Here is an 18,525-nt window from a genome sequence, read left to right as displayed (position 1 = left end):
TCTGTGCGTGTGTGTGTCTGTGCGTGTGTGTGTCTGTGCGTGTGTGTGTCTGCGCGTGTGTGTGTCTGTGCGTGTGTGTGTGTGTCTGCGCTACGCTGCGCTACGGACCCGGCGAACCCGGGTTCGATTCCCGCTCACGGCCAACACCCGGTGACGATTATCTGAGCCGGGGACCTGGGCCTCTCCCCTAGGTCCACTCAAATGAGTTACCAAGGGCGGTGTGTTGTAAACATCGCCACTGGGGAGACAAAGGCGGCCGGGCGTGGTGCTGGCCACCCCACCCATCCCTTCGTGTGTGCCACAGATGTCGACTTTCAGAGGTCCTGCCACTGATCGCTACTAACAGCACTTGTCCGGCAGAGAGTGTGTTCAGGCTATACTGGTGATCTTTGTCTTTTGTACCTGTGTGTGTGGTGTGTGTGTGGTGTGTGGTGTGGTGTGTGGTATGTGTGGTGTGTGTGTGTGGTGTGTGTTGTATGTGTGGCGTGTTGTGTGTGTGGTAGTGTGGTGTGTGTGTTGTATGTGTGGTGTGTAGTGTGTGTTGTTTGTGTGGTGTGTTGTGTGGTCTATGGGTAGTGTTGAGTCTATAGGCAGTGTTGATTCTATGGGCAGTGTTGAGTCTGTGGGCAGTCTTGAGTCTATGGGCAGTGTTGAGTCTATTGGCAGTGTTGAGTCTGTGGGCAGAGTTGAGTCTATGGGCAGTGTTGAGTCTATTGGCAGTGTTGAATCTATGGGCAGTGTTGAGTCTATGGTGCAGTGTTGAGTCTATGGGCAGTATTAAGTCTATAGTGCAGTGTTGAGTCTATGGGCAGTGTTGAGTATATTGGCAGTGTTGAGTCTATGGTGCAGTGTTGAGTCTATGGTGCAGTGTTGAGTCTATGGGCAGTGTTGAGTCTGTGGGCAGTCTTGAGTATATGGGCAGTGTTGAGTATGTGGGCATTGTTGAGTCTATGAGGCAGTGTTGAGTCTATGGGCAGTGTTGAGTGTATGGTGCAGTGTTGAGTCTATGGTGCAGTGCTGAGTCTATGGTGCAGTGTTAAGTCTATGTTACAGTGTTGAGTCTATGGGCAGTGTTGAGTCTATGGTGCAGTGTTCAGTCTATGGACAGTGTTGAGTCTATGGTGCAGTGTGAGTCTATGGGCAGTGTGAGTCTATGGGCAGTGTTGAGTTTATGGTTCAGTGTTGAGTCTATGGGCACTGTTGAGTCTATAGGCAGTGTTGAGTCTATGGGCAGTGTGAGTCTATGGGCAGTGTTGAGTCTATGGTGCAGTGTTGAGTCTATGGGCAGTGTTGAGTCTATGGGTAGTGTTGAGTCTATGGGGCAGTGTTGAGTCTATGGGCAGTGTTGAGTCTATGGGCAGTGTTGAGTCTATGGTGCAGTGTTGAGTCTATGGGGCAGTGTGAGTCTATGGGCAGTGTTGAGTCTATGGTGCATTGTTTAGTCTATGGGCAGTGTTGAGTCTATGGGGTAGTGTTCAGTCTATGGGCAGTGTTGAGTCTATGGGCAGTGTTGAGTCTATGGTGCAGTGTTGAGTCTATGGGTAGTGTTGAGTCTATGGGCAGTGTTGAGTCTATGGGCAGTGTGAGTCTATGGGCAGTGTTGAGTCTATGGGCAGTGTTGAGTCTATGGTGCAGTGTTGAGTCTATGAGGCAGTGTTGAGTCTATGGGCAGTGTTGAGTCTATGGTGCATTGTTGAGTCTATGGGCAGTGTTGAGTCTATGAGGCAGTGTTGAGTCTATGGGCAGTGTTGAGTCTATGGTGCAGTGTTGAGTCTATGGGCAGTGTTGAGTCTATGAGGCAGTGTTGAGTCTATGGGCAGTGTTGAGTCTATGGTGCAGTGTTGAGTCTATGGGGCAGTGTGAGTCTATGGGCAGTGTTGAGTCTATGGTGCATTGTTGAGTCTATGGGCAGTGTTGAGTCTATGGGGCAGTGTTGAGTCTATGGGCAGTGTTGAGTCTATGGCCAGTGTTGAGTCTTTGGTGCAGTGTTGAGTCTATGGGTAGTGTTGAGTCTATGGGCAGTGTTGAGTCTATGGGCAGTGTTGAGTCTATGGTGCAGTGTTGAGTCTATGAGGCAGTGTTGAGTCTATGGGCAGTGTTGAGTCTATGGGCAGTGTTGAGTCTATGGGCAGTGTTGAGTCTATGGTGTAGTGTTGAGTCTATGGGGCAGTGTGAGTCTATGGGCAGTGTTGAGTCTATGGTGCAGTGTTGAGTCTATGGGGCAGTGTTGTATGTTTACTGTATGTGTATTGTACGTGGAACTTCTTCCGCACGGCACGTAGCCCTCCCGTGCTAATTGGAGATCGAGTGGAGCGAGGGTAGAGATTTTGTTGGGTGTGGGCTGTATTAGGAGCAATATTTTAATTTCTCCAGAGAGAAGCAGAGAGAGAGTTGTTGTCGTTTCTGTGAACGCAGTAAGTACACAATGGGATTCATGTACGAAACATCTTAAATGGCCAGCAAAAGCCAAACATTTAAGAAGAAAAAAATACCCCAGCGATAAAAATATCCCGACTTGGTGAACGTAGGCAAGCGCCGAATAACCGAGCAATTGTTTTGACTCAAAGCTCTCGTGACTGCAGGAGTTCACATTCTATGGTTCTTTCGGTAAAAAAAACTCACGTAGAGATCGCAAAAAAATAACAATCAAATGATAACAGGTTGTTCCTGACGACGCCCGCTTGTGTTGTGGCATTTTTATTCACTTTATTTTTTATTGTTTCGGATACGAGAAATTGCTGTTGTCGTTTCTTCTGATGGACGCAAATGGAAGAGAGGGAGGGAGAGAGATGGAGAGCGATGGTTCTTGCTCCGGCAGTACGTATACTAAAATTGGAACGATACAGAGAAGATTGGCATGGCCGCTGCGCAAGGATGACACGCAAATTCGTGAAGCGTTCCATATTGTTGTGTTGCAGATTAAAAAAAAAAACAATTTTTATTTAAAAAAAAGAGAACGATTGAGAGGGAGAGATGGAGAGAGATTGAGAGCGATGGAGAGAGATGGAGAGAGAGCGATTGAGAGATGGAGAGAGATGGAGAGAGATGGAGAGAGAGCGATTGAGAGATGGAGAGAGAGCGATTGAGAGATGGAGAGAGATTGAGAGCGATGGAGAGAGATGGAGAGAGAGAGAGAGCGATTGAGAGGGAGAGATGGAGAGAGATTGAGAGCGATGGAGAGAGATGGAGGGAGAGAGCGATTGAGAGGGAGAGATGGAGAGAGATTGAGAGCGATGGAGAGAGATGGAGAGAGAAATATTGAAAGGGAGAGATGGAGATAAGGAGAGACAGACGTAGAGATGGAGAGATGCAGATGGAGAGCGAGAGAGATCGAGATGGAGAGATAGAGGTAGAGATGGAGAGAGAGTGAGGGAGAGATGGAGAGAGATGGAGAGAGATGGAGAGAGAGCGATTGAGAGATGGAGAGAGAGCGATTGAGAGATGGAGAGAGATTGAGAGCGATGGAGAGAGATGGAGGGAGAGAGAGAGCGATTGAGAGGGAGAGATGGAGAGAGATTGAGAGCAATGGAGAGAGATGGAGGGACAGAGAGAGAGCGATTGAGAGGGAGATATGGAGAGAGATTGAGAGCGATGGAGAGAGATGGAAGAAGAAATATTGAAAGGGAGAGATGGAGATAAGGAGAGACAGATGTAGAGATGGAGAGATGCAGATGGAGAGTGAGAGAGATCGAGATGGAGAGATAGAGGTAGAGATGGAGAGAGAGTGAGGGAGAGATGGAGAGAGATGGAGAGAGATGGAGAGAGAGCGATTGAGAGATGGAGAGAGATTGAGAGCGATGAAGAGAGAGATGGAGAGAGAGAGCGATTGAGAGGGAGAGATGGAGAGAGATTGAGAGCAATGGAGAGAGATGGAGGGAGAGAGCGATTGAGAGATGGAGAGAGATTGAGAGCGATGGAGAGAGATGGAGAGAGAGAGCGATTGAGAGGGAGAGATGGAGAGAGATTGAGAGCGATGGAGAGAGATGGAGAGAGATGGAGAGAGAGCGATTGAGAGATGGAGAGAGATTGAGAGCGATGGAGAGAGATGGAGAGAGAGAGAGCGATTGAGAGGGAGAGATGGAGAGAGATTGAGAGCAATGGAGAGAGATGGAGGGAGAGAGCGATTGAGAGGGAGAGATGGAGAGAGATTGAGAGCGATGGAGAGAGATGGAGAGAGAAATATTGAAAGGAAGAGATGGAGATAAGGAGAGACAGACGTAGAGATGGAGAGATGCAGATGGAGAGCGAGAGAGATCGAGAGATGGAGAGAGTGAGGGAGAGATGGAGAGAGATGGAGAGAGAGCGATTGAGAGATGGAGAGAGAGCGATTGAGAGATGGAGAGAGATTGAGAGCGATGGAGAGAGATGGAGAGAGAGAGAGCGATTGAGAGGGAGAGATGGAGAGAGATTGAGAGCAATGGAGAGAGATGGAGGGGGAGGGCGATTGAGAGGGAGAGATGGAGAGAGATTGAGAGCGATGGAGAGAGAGAGAGAGAGCGATTGAGAGGGAGAGATGGAGAGAGATTGAGAGCAATGGAGAGAGATGGAGGGAGAGAGCGATTGAGAGAGAGAGATGGAGAGAGATTGAGAGCGATGGAGAGAGATGGAGAGAGAGAGCGATTGAGAGATGGAGAGAGATTGAGAGCAATGGAGAGAGATGGAGGGAGAGAGCGATTGAGAGGGAGGGATGGAGAGAGATTGAGAGCGATGGAGAGAGATGGAGAGAGACATATTGAAAGGGAGAGATGGAGATAAGGAGAGACATATGTAGAGATGGAGAGATGCAGATGGAGAGCGAGAGAGATCGAGATGGAGAGTTAGAGGTAGAGATGGAGAGAGAGTGAGGGAGAGATGGAGAGAGATGGAGAGAGAGCGATTGAGAGATGGAGAAAGAGTGAGGGAGAGATGGAGAGAGATGGAGAGAGATGGAGAGAGAGCGATTGAGAGATGGAGAGAGATGGAGAGAGATGGAGAGAGATGGAGAGAGATGGAGAGAGATGGAGAGAGAGCGATTGAGAGATGGAGAGAGAGCGATTGAGAGATGGAGAGAGATTGAGAGCGATGGAGAGAGATGGAGAGAGAGAGAGAGAGCGATTGAGAGGGAGAGATGGAGAGAGATTGAGAGCAATGGAGAGAGATGGAGGGAGAGAGCGATTGAGAGGGAGAGATGGAGAGAGATGGAGAGAGAGAGAGATGGAGAGAGATGGAGAGAGAGGGAGAGATGGAGAGAGAGAGAGGGAGAGATGGAGAGAGATGGAGAGAGACTGACCAATCTTACTAATTGGCTGCGCAGGGTGGGGGTGGCACGTTTAATGACACATTAAATTTTTTACGCGACCTAACTCATATAATAAAAATACACTTTATTATAGAGAGAGAGAGAGAAGGAGATGAGGGGAGAGATCAGGAGAGAGAGTGAAAGGGAGAGACAGGAGAGAGGGAGCGAGATCGAGGAGATAGAGAGGAGAGAATGAGATGAAGATAGAGGAAGAGATGGAGAATGAGAGAGATGGAGAGAAAGGGAGGAAGAGATGGAGAATGAGAGAGATGGGAGTGAGATGGAGATAGAGGGACAGATGGAGAGCGATGGACATAGACTTTTGACTTTGAAACAACTTTTATTGCTGGCAGCGGCAACAGCACTGGAGGCGATTCCGATATGAAACACACAAAGTCACCAGCAACACAAATAAACGAACGCTATAAATCCACGCGCTGTGGCGCTAAAGACGCCGCGCACAACACAAAAGAAAAGTCACGTGGTGGTGGTGGTGGTGGTGGCGGTGGTCATCGCGCACGCCACGGTGACGAGCGAGCGCTTCAGAAGGTGAACACGTGGGGTGGTGCCGTCCACGCTGGTACAGAGAGGGGCTTTTCCGGCTCCCCAGCGTTCGAAGAAGACGCGCTGCACATCACCGGCACGTGTGTGTGGCACGTGGCGTGCTCCAGCCGGAGACCGCGCCTTGAGCAGGCCCCTGAACGCCGGAAGCAGCACAGAGCAGCCGTCAGTGTCACCTTGCAGCGTCTTTTTACCTCGTTCTGTAACACCGCCAACTTCGCCTGAGCACGGGCGAAGTTGGGGAGGTCATGGCGCTTGTTGGCCAGGTAAGGCACCCCCCCCCCCCATATACGAAGCTGCTGTTGCAGAAGGGCACCCCCAGTTTCCTGAAGATCCTCCCCGGCACCGCAGCAGGAGATGCACCAAGTCTGTGACCCCCTGGCGAGATTCGGCTGAGCCACACGGCCGATGGCAACGTGCAGTGCGCCAACCTCCACGGGAGGTCACCGCAGCGCTTTGGCCGCGGGAGAGACTTGTCCATCTGTTTCCAACCGCAATGAGGGGGGGAGAGACACGGTCTCTCCATTTTGTGTCGTCCGGTAAGTCGGCCCCAGGTCCCGGGAATGCAGCGCCTCGACGCAGCCACGTGCAGAGAGCGAGCTGTGTTTCGGGGGGGGGAAAAACTCTTCAGGGGCGACGTTCCCGCAAGCCTCGGAGCTTCGGCAGCTTGCCGGAGTCGCTGTGGCCGGCGGGGGGTGGGGGGGGTGTGGCCGCGCGCAGGAGAAGCACAACTCTGGGGAAAGAGGAGGAGGAGGAGGGGAGGGAGGGAGGGAGGACCGCCACCATCTCCCGGCGCCTCCAGCTTCAGGCGCAGCTCCTTAATGGCGCCGAGCGGAGTCCCCTAGCGGCGATCTCAGCTGCGGTCTTCCACTCGGGCTGGTGGGGGGGGCCTGCACGAGGCCGAAGACTGCCCGCGGCCCTACCGATGCGAGGCGTTGAGCCCCAGGGCCCTCTCTCCTCCGATCGCCTGGAGGAGGCCGCTGTGGAACGTTGGGGGCTCGACCAGCCAGGAATCCGCGCGAGGTCGTGGGGGCGCCCCGCGTTCCGCTCCGCTCCGCTCGAAGCTCCGCCGCGCGTCCAAGAGGCTCCGGCGATAACCTGGCGGCCTCGTGTACGCGACCAGGCTCAGGTCCGTCAGGAAGAGCCCCTTATTACCCCAGACACTTCCCTCCCGCCCATCCCTACATTCCTCAGCAGGGCGAGGGCCGGCGACCTCCAGGGTAGCTCCTCCTCCCGGTCGTACAGCAGCCGCCTGATTGCCACGAGCCTGAAACTCGCGACCCTGGCGACGACGTCCACCGGGACCCCCGGCCGCCCTAGCCCACCGGCAGGCGGAGAACGCCCGGCCTTAGCCGGTGCTTCCCGTGCCAGACGAAGCTCAAGCGCGCGAGAGCGAGCGAGCGGTTGACTCTGGTGAGCAGCCAAGCGGGAGGCTGGAGGGCCTTGGTCTCGTGCCACAGCACGGACGCTGCATGGGTGTTAGCGGCGGGCACCCGGCCCCCCGAAGGACATCTGCGGAGCGAGGCGTTGCGCCCATGTCAGCAATTTGGCCTCGATTGTGTCGGCCAGATCGGTGCAGTTGTTCAGAGCGACGTGTGGATGGAGGGAGAGAGAGAGAGAGAGAGCGAGAGAGAGACGGAGAGAGAGGGACAGATGGAGAGAGATGGACATAGAGAGAGCAGAGAGATTGAGAGAGACAAGAGAGCGAGATAGAGGGGCGAGATGGAGATGGAGTGTGAGAGAGATGAAGAGAGAGAGAGAGAGATTAAGAAGACGTTTGACTTTTTAAACAACTTGTATTGCCGCCAGCAGCAAAAGCACTGGAGGCGATTTCGATACGGAACACACAAAGTCACCAGCAACACAAATGCAAATAAACGTTACAAATCCACGCGCTGTGGCGCTAAAAAGCGGCGCGCACAACGTGAAAGAAAAGTCACGTGGTCTTGGTGGAGAGAGAGAGAGCGAGAGATGGAGTGAGTGAGAGAGAGATGAATAATATCCACAGCCCACATCAGCCCCGGCCGATGACGGTGGACTTCTCACGCGTCGAGATTACTGCCGCGATGAACTCAACTCCACTCACTTGACAGATTCGGTTCGCCGTGTCAAGAGAAGGGAGGGGGACATAACACAACACAGCACACGCGCGCGCGCGCGCACCTCGCGACTGCAACAACAACAACAAACAATATCAACAACGACAAGACGAGTAATTAAAATTCATCATCCTAACAATTAATGGAAAATGTAAACGAGACGCGTTGGCGCTCGTTTGTAGCGTGGCGCTCCCATTATTTTGTGTGCGCGTGGGGTTTTTATTTTTCCGCTCGCTCGCTCGCTCTCTCTCTCTCTATTCTTGTGAAGGCGCAAATCAATTAGCAGTCCCTTTCGTTTTGAATTAAGTGCCGCGAATTGGCGGCTCGAATTCCACCACCCCGCCGCGCCCGCCCCGCCAACACCGCCCTGAACATTAACCCACAGCCACAGCCAGAGCCAGCCCACCTTTACTGACCCATCTTCATCCACCCACCTTCACTTACCCATCTTCACCCACCCATCTTCACCCACTCACCTTCACCCACCCACCTTCACCCACCCATCTTCACCCACCCACCTTCACCCACCCATCTTCACTCACCCATCTTCACCCACCCACCATCACTCACCCACCTTCACCCACCCACCTTCACTCACCCATCTTCACCCACCCACCATCACTCACCCATCTTCACTCACCCATCTTCACCCACTCACCCACCTTCACCCACCCACCTTCACCCACCCATCTTCACCCACCCATCTTCACCCACCCACCTTCACCCACCCATCTTCACTCACCCATCTTCACCCACCCACCATCACTCACCCACCTTCACCCACCCACCTTCACTCACCCATCTTCACCCACCCACCATCACTCACCCATCTTCACTCACCCATCTTCACCCACTCACCCACCTTCACCCACCCATCTTCACCCACCCATCTTCACCCACTCACCCACCCACCTTTACTCACCCATCTTCACCCACCCCACCCACCTTCACTCGCCCACCTTCACTCACCCATCTTCACCCACCCATCTTCATCCACTCACCTTCACCCACCCATCTTGACCCATCCATCTTCACCCACCCACCTTCACCCACCCATCTTCACCCACCCATCTTCACTCACCCATCTTCACCCACTCACCCACCCACCTTCACCCACCCATCTTCACCCACCCATCTTCACCCACCCACCATCACTCACCCATCTTCACTCACCCATCTTCACCCACCCATCTTCACTCACCCATCTTCACCCACCCACCTTCACCCACCCATCATCACACACTCACCCACCCACCTTCATTCACCCACCTTCACCCACCCCACCCACCTTCACCCACCCACCTTCACCCACCCACCTTCACCAACCTTCACCCACCCCACCTTCACCCACCCACCTTCACCCACCCATCTTCACCCACCCCACCCACCCCACCCACCTTCACCATCCTTCACCCACCCCATCCACCCCACCCCACCCACCTTCATCCCTCGTGTGCCACAGTTGCCCTCCCTCCCTCCCCTCCCTCCCTCCCTCCCCTCCCTCCCTCCCTCCCTCCCTCCCCTCCCTCCCCCTCCCTCCCTTCCCTTCCCTCCCTCCCTCCCCAACCATTGCCAAACCGCATGCCCTCCCCTCGCATCTGCCCGCTTATCCGGAGCTCTGTAGGAGGGGATGATCGTCAGTGAAAGGGCTTCGATGCGATCTCGCAGAGAGAGAGAGACGGATATTGTTGGTGGTGTGTGTGAGAGTGTGTGTGGGTGGAGGTGTGAGTGTGTGTATGTGTGTGTGAGAGTGTGTGTGGGTGGAGGTGTGAGTGTGTGTATGTGTGTGTGTGAGAGTGTGTGTGGGTGGGGGTGTGTGTGTATTTGTGTGGGTGTGTGAGAGTGTGTGTGGGCTGGGGTGTGTGTGGGTTAGAGTGTGTGTGGGTGGGGGTGTGTATGTATTTGTGTGGGTGTGTGAGAGTGTGTGTGGGCTGGGGTGTGTGTGGGTTAGAGTGTGTGTGGAGGTGTGTGAGTGTGAGAGAGGGTGTGTGTGGGTGGGGGTGTGAGTGTGTGAGTGTGTATGTGGGTTGCTGTGTGTGTGGGTGTGTGAGTGTGTGGGGGTGTGAGTGTGTGTGTGTGTTTGGGTGGGGGTGTGTGTGAGTGTGTGTGTGGGGGTGTGAGTGTGTGTGTGTGTGGGGAGCGGTAGTGTAGTGGTTGGCGCTACGCTGCGCTACGAACTCGGCGACCCGAGTTCGATTCCCGCTTACGGCCGACACCAGGTGACGGATTATCTGAACTCCCAGGTCGACTCAGCCACAATTGAGTATCCGGTGTGGCGGTGTGTCGCAAACATCGCCACTGGAGAGACAAAGGCGTCCGGGCGTGGTCCTGGCCACCCACCTCCTCGTGTGCCGTGCCGGCCTTCATAGGTGCTCGCTAACAGCACTTGCCCCTACAGTCTGTTAAGGCTACACGGGGGACCTTTATCTTTGTGGGGGTGCGTCCCCAAGGATTCGATGCTGAGAATGAACATTTTGTGACAATAGCCCAGCAACAGTGCTAGAATTATTATGCAAAGCAGATCATCTTGCCTGCACTGTATTGGGGGGGGGGGGGGGGAGATGTTAACAACCTCGCCTGGTGTACAGGAGGTGGAGGGTTCGATCATGACCCTGACGACGCCTGCTGCTGTATATTTGGAGTCTGCGTCTCTCCCTCTCTCTTACCATGATCGCGTGGATTTTTCTCCGGGTTCTCCGCTTCCCCCAACCCACCCCTCCACATTTAGAATCAATGGCACACCTTCAAACTGTTCGCCTATAAATGTTATAAATGTTAAATGTCCACGTGGTGGTGATGATGGTGGTGACGATGATAATTGGTGGTGGTGGTGATGATGATGGTGGTGGTGATGATAATGATGGTGGTGATGATAATGATGGTGGTGATGATGATGATGGTGGAGGTGACGATGATGATGGTGCTGGTGATGATGGTGATGGTAATGATGATGATGGTGGTGACGATGATGATGATGGTAGTGGTGGTGGTGATGATGATGGTGGTGGTGGTGATGATGATGGTGGTGGAGGTGATGATGATGATGGTGATGATGATGGTCGTGGTGGTGGTGATGGTGGCGGAGGTGATAGCGATGGTGGTGATGATGATGGTGGTGTTGATGATTATGATGGTGGAGGTGATGATGATGGTGGTGATGATGATGATGGTGGTGGTGATGGTGGTGGTGATGATGATGATGGTGATGATGATGGTGGTGGTGGTGGTGGTGATGATGATGATGGTAGAGGTGACGATGATGATGATGGTGGTGGTGATGATGGTGATGGTAATGATGATGATGGTGGTGATGATGGGGATGATGGTGATGATGATGGTAGAGGTGACGATGATGATGATGGTGGTGATGATGGTGGTGGTGATGATGATGATGGTAATGATGATGATGATGGTGGTGATGATGATGGTGATGATGATGATAGAGGTGACGATGATGATGATGGTGGTGATGATGGTGGTGGTGATGATGATGATGGTGGTGATGACGATGGTGGTGATGATGGTGGTGGTGGTGCTGGGTGTTGAACAAAGTTACCCCTCCATAGGCAAGGGGAGCTCGTAAAGGTCACAGCGTGGCGCGTGCCGCTCCAATGTTTATCACAGTCAGACACGCGGGCTATGGCTCACGTGTGTGCGTGCGTGCGTGTGCGTGTGTGTGGCCTGCGTGCCTGTTTAAACACACACACACACAGATGTGCCCAGTGTCTTGTCTGTGTGTTTACTGGTGGGGGTGGGGGAGTGCAGGCGGTTTTGCTGGTCTCTGTTTATGTTTAGTTTATCCGCTGTTGTTTGCTCCGCAACTGCCCCGTGGCCGTCAACACTTCCCCCGTGTTTCAGAGGTTGTGGCAACTCCACGCGTCAACTGTCAAACTCACGAAACCGAGACTGAAGCTAGAGAGACGCGTTGGTTCTTTCGGTAAGGTCACGTGGGTACAGAATAAGTGAAATCATAGAATACGACGTTTCGATTGCAGCACAGGCAATCGTCATCAGGTAGAAATCAAAGCTAGTGTGTATATGTGTGTGTGTGTGTGTCTCTCTCTCTGTGTCTGTCTGTGTGTCTCTATGGGTCTCCGCGGGTCTCTATGCGTGCGGGTATTTGGTTATGGCGATAAATCACCACGTGGTGACCATAATGTAGCAGGGCCTCCTCACGCCTGGTGAAATGGAAAGAAAAAAACAATCTTTAAATAGAATGAGAATAAAATAATAAATTAATAAAATGAAATAACACAATAAAATTCTCACGACGTTTCGGCCACAACACAAGTGGCCTCCTTCAGGTGAAAGGAACAGACCTGTCGGGACGACAGAGCTTCAATGGTGGTGATGATGATGATGGTGATGATGAGCTTCAATGAAGCTCTGTCGTCCCGACAGGTCTGTTCCTTTCACCCGAAGAAGGCCACTTGTGTTGTGGCCGAAACGTCGTGAGAATTTTATTGTGTTATTTTATTTTATTAATTTATCATTTGATTCTCATTCTACGTGACTTTACCGAAAGAAACCAAAGAAGATGAATCCATGCAGTCACGAAAGCTTTAAATCGAAATCTTTAAATAGTTTATAGTTTTGAGTTCCTAGTTGTGCAGCGGTTAGCGCTGCGCTACGAACCCGGCGACCCGGGTTCGATCCCCGCTCACGGCCAGCAACACCGGTGACGATTATCTGAACCGGTCAAGGGGCCTCCCCTGGGTCGACTCAGCCTCAAATGTGTTACCTGGTGTAGCGGTGCGTAGTAGCAGTAGTAGTAAACATCGCCACTGGGGGAGATAAAGGCGGCCGGGCGTTGTTGCTGGCATCTGCCACAGCGCCGGGCTTCGTAGGTGCTACACGCTCACGGCACTTGCCCCGACGGTTTGTGGAGGCTACACGGGGGGGTGGGACCTTTGTCTCTGTGGGGGGGGGGGGGAGCTGTCTCTGCGGCACCCACGTGTTCAGCTGCGTTTATTGAGCTTCCGAGGAGCGTTCACTCCATCTGTTGAGCTGCTGTTAAGAAGAGGAGGTTTTAGAAGGAATAATTTAATTTTCACTGGCAGTAAAACTCTCTCGTTTTCCCGGAACCTACCCACAACCCCTCGCCCTCGCCTCCACATGACGTGACGGCTATTTTGCTGTGGCTGGGTGATGTTGACTATCTCGCCAGGTATGCAGGAGGTCGTGAAATTCGATCGCGACCCTGACGACACCTTTTGTATGTTTGTAGTTGGCGTGGTTCTCTCATCATCGACATCATCAGGGTGGCTGGGAGATGTTGACTATCTCGCAAGGTATGCAGGAGGTCGTGAAATTCGATCGCGACCCTGACGACACCTTTTGTATGTTTGTAGTTGGCGTGGTTCTCTCATCATCGACATCGTCAGGGTGGCTGGGAGATGTTGACTATCTCTCCAGGTATGCAGGAGGTCGTGGGTTCGATGGCGACCCTGACGACACCTTTTGTATGTTTGTAGTCGGCGTGGTTGTCTCATCATCGACATCGTCAGGGTGGCTGGGAGATGTTGACTATCTCGCCAGGTATGCAGGAGGTCGTGGGTTCGATCGCGACCCTGACGATGCCTGCTGCTGTATATTTGGAGTCTGCGTCTCTCTCTCATCATCATCATCATCGCGATGGCTAGGAGATGTTGACTACCTCGCCTGGTGCGCAGGAGGTCGTGGGTTCGATCCAGACCCTGACGACGCCTGCTGCTGCTGCTGTAGATTTGGAGTCTGCTTCTCTCTCTCTCTCATCATTATCATCACGATGGCTAGGAGATGTTGACTACCTCGCTTGGTATGCATGAGGTCATGGGTTTGATCGCGACGCTGACGATGTCTGCTGCTGCTGCTGTATATTTGGAGTCTGCGTCTCTCTCTCTCATCATCATCATCAGGGTGGCTGGGAGATGTCGACTACCTCGCCTGGTACACAGGAGGTCGTGGGCTCGAACCCAATCCTGGGGTGCGATGATCGGGGGGTTGGGGTGGGGGTGGTCACGGGCGACCTTAGTTACAATTAGCGGCCACGATAGCCCCATCGTGAAACTTGAAAGTGCCCACAAACCCCCACCAACCCCCACCCCCTGCAATACGTCACAATAGAATGGGGGGGGGGGGCTGAGGGCGTTCAGCTCGTTGCGGGGGGCATTGTCAAGCGGCGTTTTAAAAACAAAAATAGAAAAGGAGGAGAAACATTAACGACAAAAACACGCACGCACACACACACACCACACACACACACACACACACACACACACCACACACACACACGCACACACATGCACACACACCACACACACGCACGCACACACATGCACACACACACGCGCACACACACGCGCACACACGCACACACACGCACACACACAAAGATCCCCCATATAGCCTTAACAGACTGTAGGGGCAAGTGCTGTTAGCGAGCACCTATGAAGGCCGGAACGGTACACGAGGGGGTGAGTGGCCAGCACCACGCCCGACCGCCTTTGTCTCCCTAGTGGCGATGTTTACACACCGCACCAGGTACTCATTTGAGGCTGAGTCGACCTAGGGGAGGCCCCGCGACCGGTTCAGATAATCGTCACCGGTGTTGGCCGTGAGCGGGAATCGAACCCGGGTGGCCAGGTTCATAGCGCAGCGTAGCGCTAACCGCTACACTATCGCGCACACACCCGCACGCACACACACGCGCACAGACACACACACGCGCACACACACGCTCACACACACACGCACACACACGCACGCACACACACACGCGCACAGACACAGGTCACAACGTTCTCCTGGTTCGCAGACACCATCAGCCAGCGCTCTTTTCGCGCCCGCCACAGCGAAGGGCATTCCGGTGAAAATTGCCGCTGCCGCGCGTTCATCGCCGCGGCGGAGACATTCCTGGGTTTTGATTTCGATTTCGGACTTTTTTTCCGATTAACCACCACCGCCACCACCACCACCAATCTTGTATCACGTGGCACAAGACGAGAGATGTATGAGTGTGTGAGTGTGTGCGTGGAGCGGTGTTGCAGCGGTCAGCGCTACGAACCCGGCGACCCGGGTTCGATTCCCGCTCACGGTCAGCGACGCCCGGCGACGATTATCCGAACCGGTACCTGGGCCTCCCCTAGGTCGACTCAGCCTCAAATGTGTACCTGGTGCTGTGTGTAAAAGCATCGCCACTGGAGGAGACTAAGGCGGTCGGGCGTGGTGCTGGTCACCCACCCCCTCGTGTGCCGTTCCGGCTTTCAGAGGTGCTCGCTAACAGCACTTGCCCCTACGGTCTGTTAAGGCTACACGGGGGTTCTTTGTCTTTTGTGTGCGTGTTGAACTTCTTTCGCTATCGCCGCAAGGAGCCGGCCGGAGGCAATCGGAGGTGCGGGGAGGGGGAGGGGTCGACAAACTAAAACGTAACAACGACAAGAAGCAGTTTCTTAAGACATTGGTTGAGAGTTGAGTGGCGTTTGTGTGATCTCCCCCTGTTCTACAGAGTGTGAGTGGAGTTTGTATGATCTCCCCCTGTTCTACAGAGTGAGTGAGTGGAGTTTGTATGATCTCCCCCTGTTCTACAGAGTGTGAGTGAGTGGAGTTTGTATGATCTCCCCCTGTTCTACAGAGTGAGTGAGGGGAGTTTGTATGATCTCCCCCTGTTCTACAGAGTGTCAGTGAGTGGAGTTTGTATGATCTCCCCCTGTTCTACAGAGTGAGTGAGTGGAGTTTGTGTGATCTCCCCCTGTTCTACAGAGTGCGAGTGAGTGGAGTTTGTGTGATCTCCCCCTGTTCCACAGAGTGAGTGAGTGGAGTTTGTGTGATCTCCCCCTGTTCCACAGAGTGAGTGAGTGGAGTTTGTATGATCTCCCCGTGTTCTACAGAGTGAGTGAGTGGAGTTTGTATGATCTCCCCCTGTTCTACAGAGTGTGAGTGAGTGGAGTTTGTATGATCTCCCCCTTCTTCTACAGAGTGAGTGAGTGGAGTTTGTATGATCTCCCCGTGTTCCACAGAGTGAGTGGAGTTTGTTAGATCTCCCCCTGTTCTACAGTGAGTGAGTGGAGTGTGTGGGATCTCCCCCTGTTCTACAGAGTGAGTGAGTGGAGTTTGTATGATCTCCCCGTGTTCTACAGAGTGAGTGAGTGGAGTTTGTATGATCTCCCCCTGTTCCACAGAGTGAGTGAGTGGAGTTTCTATGATCTCCCCCTGTTTTACAGAGTGAGTGAGTGGAGTTTGTGTGATCTCCCCCTGTTCTACAGAGTGAGTGAGTGGAGTTTGTGTGATCTCCCCCTGTTCCACAGAGTGAGTGAGTGGAGTTTGTGTGATCTCCCCCTGTTCCACAGAGTGAGTGAGTGGAGTTTGTGTGATCTCCCCCTGTTCCACAGAGTGAGTGAGTGGAGTTTGTATGATCTCCCCGTGTTCTACAGAGTGAGTGAGTGGAGTTTGTATGATCTCCCCCTGTTCTACAGAGTGAGTGAGTGAGTGGAGTTTGTATGATCTCCCCCTGTTCCACAGAGTGAGTGAGTGGAGTTTGTATGATCTCCCCCTGTTCCACAGAGTGAGTGGAGTTTGTATGATCTCCCCCTGTTCTCCAGAGTGTGAGTGAGTGGAGTTTGTATGATCTCCCCCTGTTCTGCAGAGTGAGTGGAGTTTGTATGATCTCCCCCTGTTCTACAGAGTGAGTGGAGTTTGTATGATCTCGCCCTGTTCCACAGAGTGAGTGGAGTTTGTATGATCTCCCCCTGTTCTACAGAGTGTGAGTGAGTGGAGTTTGTATGATCTCCCCCTGTTCTACAGAGTGTGAGTGAGTGGAGTTTGTATGATCTCCCCCTGTTCTACAGAGTGTGAGTGAGTGGAGTTTGTATGATCTCCCCCTGTTCTACAGAGTGTGAGTGAGTGGAGTTTGTATGATCTCCCCCTGTTCCACAGAGTGAGTGAGTGGAGTTTGTATGATCTCCCCCTGTTCTACAGAGTTAGTGAGTGGAGTTTGTATGATCTACCCGTGTTCCACAGAGTGAGTGGAGTTTGTATGATCTCCCCCTGTTCTACAGACTGTGAGTGAGTGGAGTTTGTATGATCTCCCCCTGTTCTACAGTGAGAGAGTGGAGTTTTTGTTATCTCCTCCTGTTCCACAGAGTGAGTGGAGTTTGTGTGATCTCCCCGTGTTCTACAGAGTGAGTGAGGGGAGTTTGTATGATCTCCCCCTGTTCTACAGAGTGAGTGAGTGGAGTTTGTATGATCTCCCCCTGTTTTACAGAGTGTCAGTGGAGTTTGTATGATCTCCCCCTGTTCCACAGAGTGAGTGGAGTTTGTATGATCTCCCCCTGTTCCACAGACTGAGTGGAGTTTGTATGATCTCTCTCTGTTCTACAGAGTGAGTGAGTGGAATTTGTATGATCTCCCCCTGTTCCACAGAGTGAGTGGAGTTTGTATGATCTCCCCCTGTTCCACAGAGTGAGTGGAGTTTGTATGATCTCCCTCTGTTCTACAGAGTGAGTGAGTGGAGTTTGTATGATCTCCCCCTGTTCTACAGAGTGAGTGAGTGAGTGGAGTTTGTATGATCTCCCCCTGTTCCACAGAGTGAGTGGAGTTTGTATGATCTCCCTCTGTTCTACAGAGTGAGGGAGTGGAGTTTGTATGATCTCCCCCTGTTCTACAGAGTGAGTGAGTGAGTGCAGTTTGTATGATCTCCCCCTGTTATACAGAGTGAGTGAGTGAGTGGAGTTTGTATGATCTCCCCCTGTTCCACAGAGTGAGTGGAGTTTGTATGATCTCCCCCTGTTCCACAGAGTGAGTGGAGTTTGTATGATCTCCCTCTGTTCTACAGAGTGAGTGAGTGGAGTTTGTATGATCTCCCCCTGTTCTACAGAGTGAGTGAGTGAGTGGAGTTGTATGATCTTCCCCTGTTCCACAGAGTGAGTGGAGTTTGTATGATCTCCCCCTGTTCTACAGAATGAGTGAGTGAGTGAGTGGAGTTTGTATGATCTCCCCCTGTTCTACAGAGTGAGTGAGTGGAGTTTGTGTGATCTCCTCCTGTTCCACAGAGTGAGCGAGTGGAGTTTGTGTGATCTCCCCCTGTTCCACAGAGTGAGTGAGTGGAGTTTGTGTGATCTCCCCCTGTTCCACAGAGTGAGTGAGTGGAGTTTGTGTGATCTCCCCCTGTTCCACAGAGTGAGTGAGTGGAGTTTGTATGATCTCCCCGTGTTCTACAGAGTGAGTGAGTGGAGTTTGTATGATCTCCCCCTGTTCTACAGAGTGAGTGAGTGAGTGGAGTTTGTATGATCTCCCCCTGTTCCACAGAGTGAGTGAGTGGAGTTTGTATGATCTCCCCCTGTTCCACAGAGTGAGTGGAGTTTGTATGATCTCCCCCTGTTCTACAGAGTGTGAGTGAGTGGAGTTTGTATGATATCCCCCTGTTCTGCAGAGTGAGTGGAGTTTGTATGATCTCCCCCTGTTCTACAGAGTGAGTGGAGTTTGTATGATCTCGCCCTGTTCCACAGAGTGAGTGGAGTTTGTATGATCTCCCCCTGTTCTACAGAGTGTGAGTGAGTGGAGTTTGTATGATCTCCCCCTGTTCTACAGAGTGTGAGTGAGTGGAGTTTG

General features: G+C 52.6%; 1 protein-coding gene and 1 non-coding gene across 2 annotated transcripts in view; both read left to right on the top strand.

The window, feature by feature from the left end:
• The window catches only part of LOC142906575 (dynein axonemal heavy chain 2-like), a 304,317-nt gene that overhangs the window by 26,442 nt on the left and 259,350 nt on the right, over positions 1–18,525 (top strand). The gene's annotated exons all lie outside the window — the stretch shown is intronic.
• Positions 2,803–2,909, top strand: LOC116956840 (U6 spliceosomal RNA). Its single transcript, XR_004405049.2, has one exon. It is a non-coding gene; the product is annotated as a U6 spliceosomal RNA (small nuclear RNA).

This window comes from Petromyzon marinus, chromosome 67 (assembly GCF_048934315.1).
Source record: "Petromyzon marinus isolate PM22_M1 ecotype Great Lakes invasive population chromosome 67, UKy_Petmar_22M1.pri1.0, whole genome shotgun sequence".
NCBI classification, from domain to species: domain Eukaryota; kingdom Metazoa; phylum Chordata; class Hyperoartia; order Petromyzontiformes; family Petromyzontidae; genus Petromyzon; species Petromyzon marinus.
The sequence above is the reverse complement of the archived record's forward strand: the minus strand, read 5'-3'. Positions and strand labels throughout refer to the sequence as shown.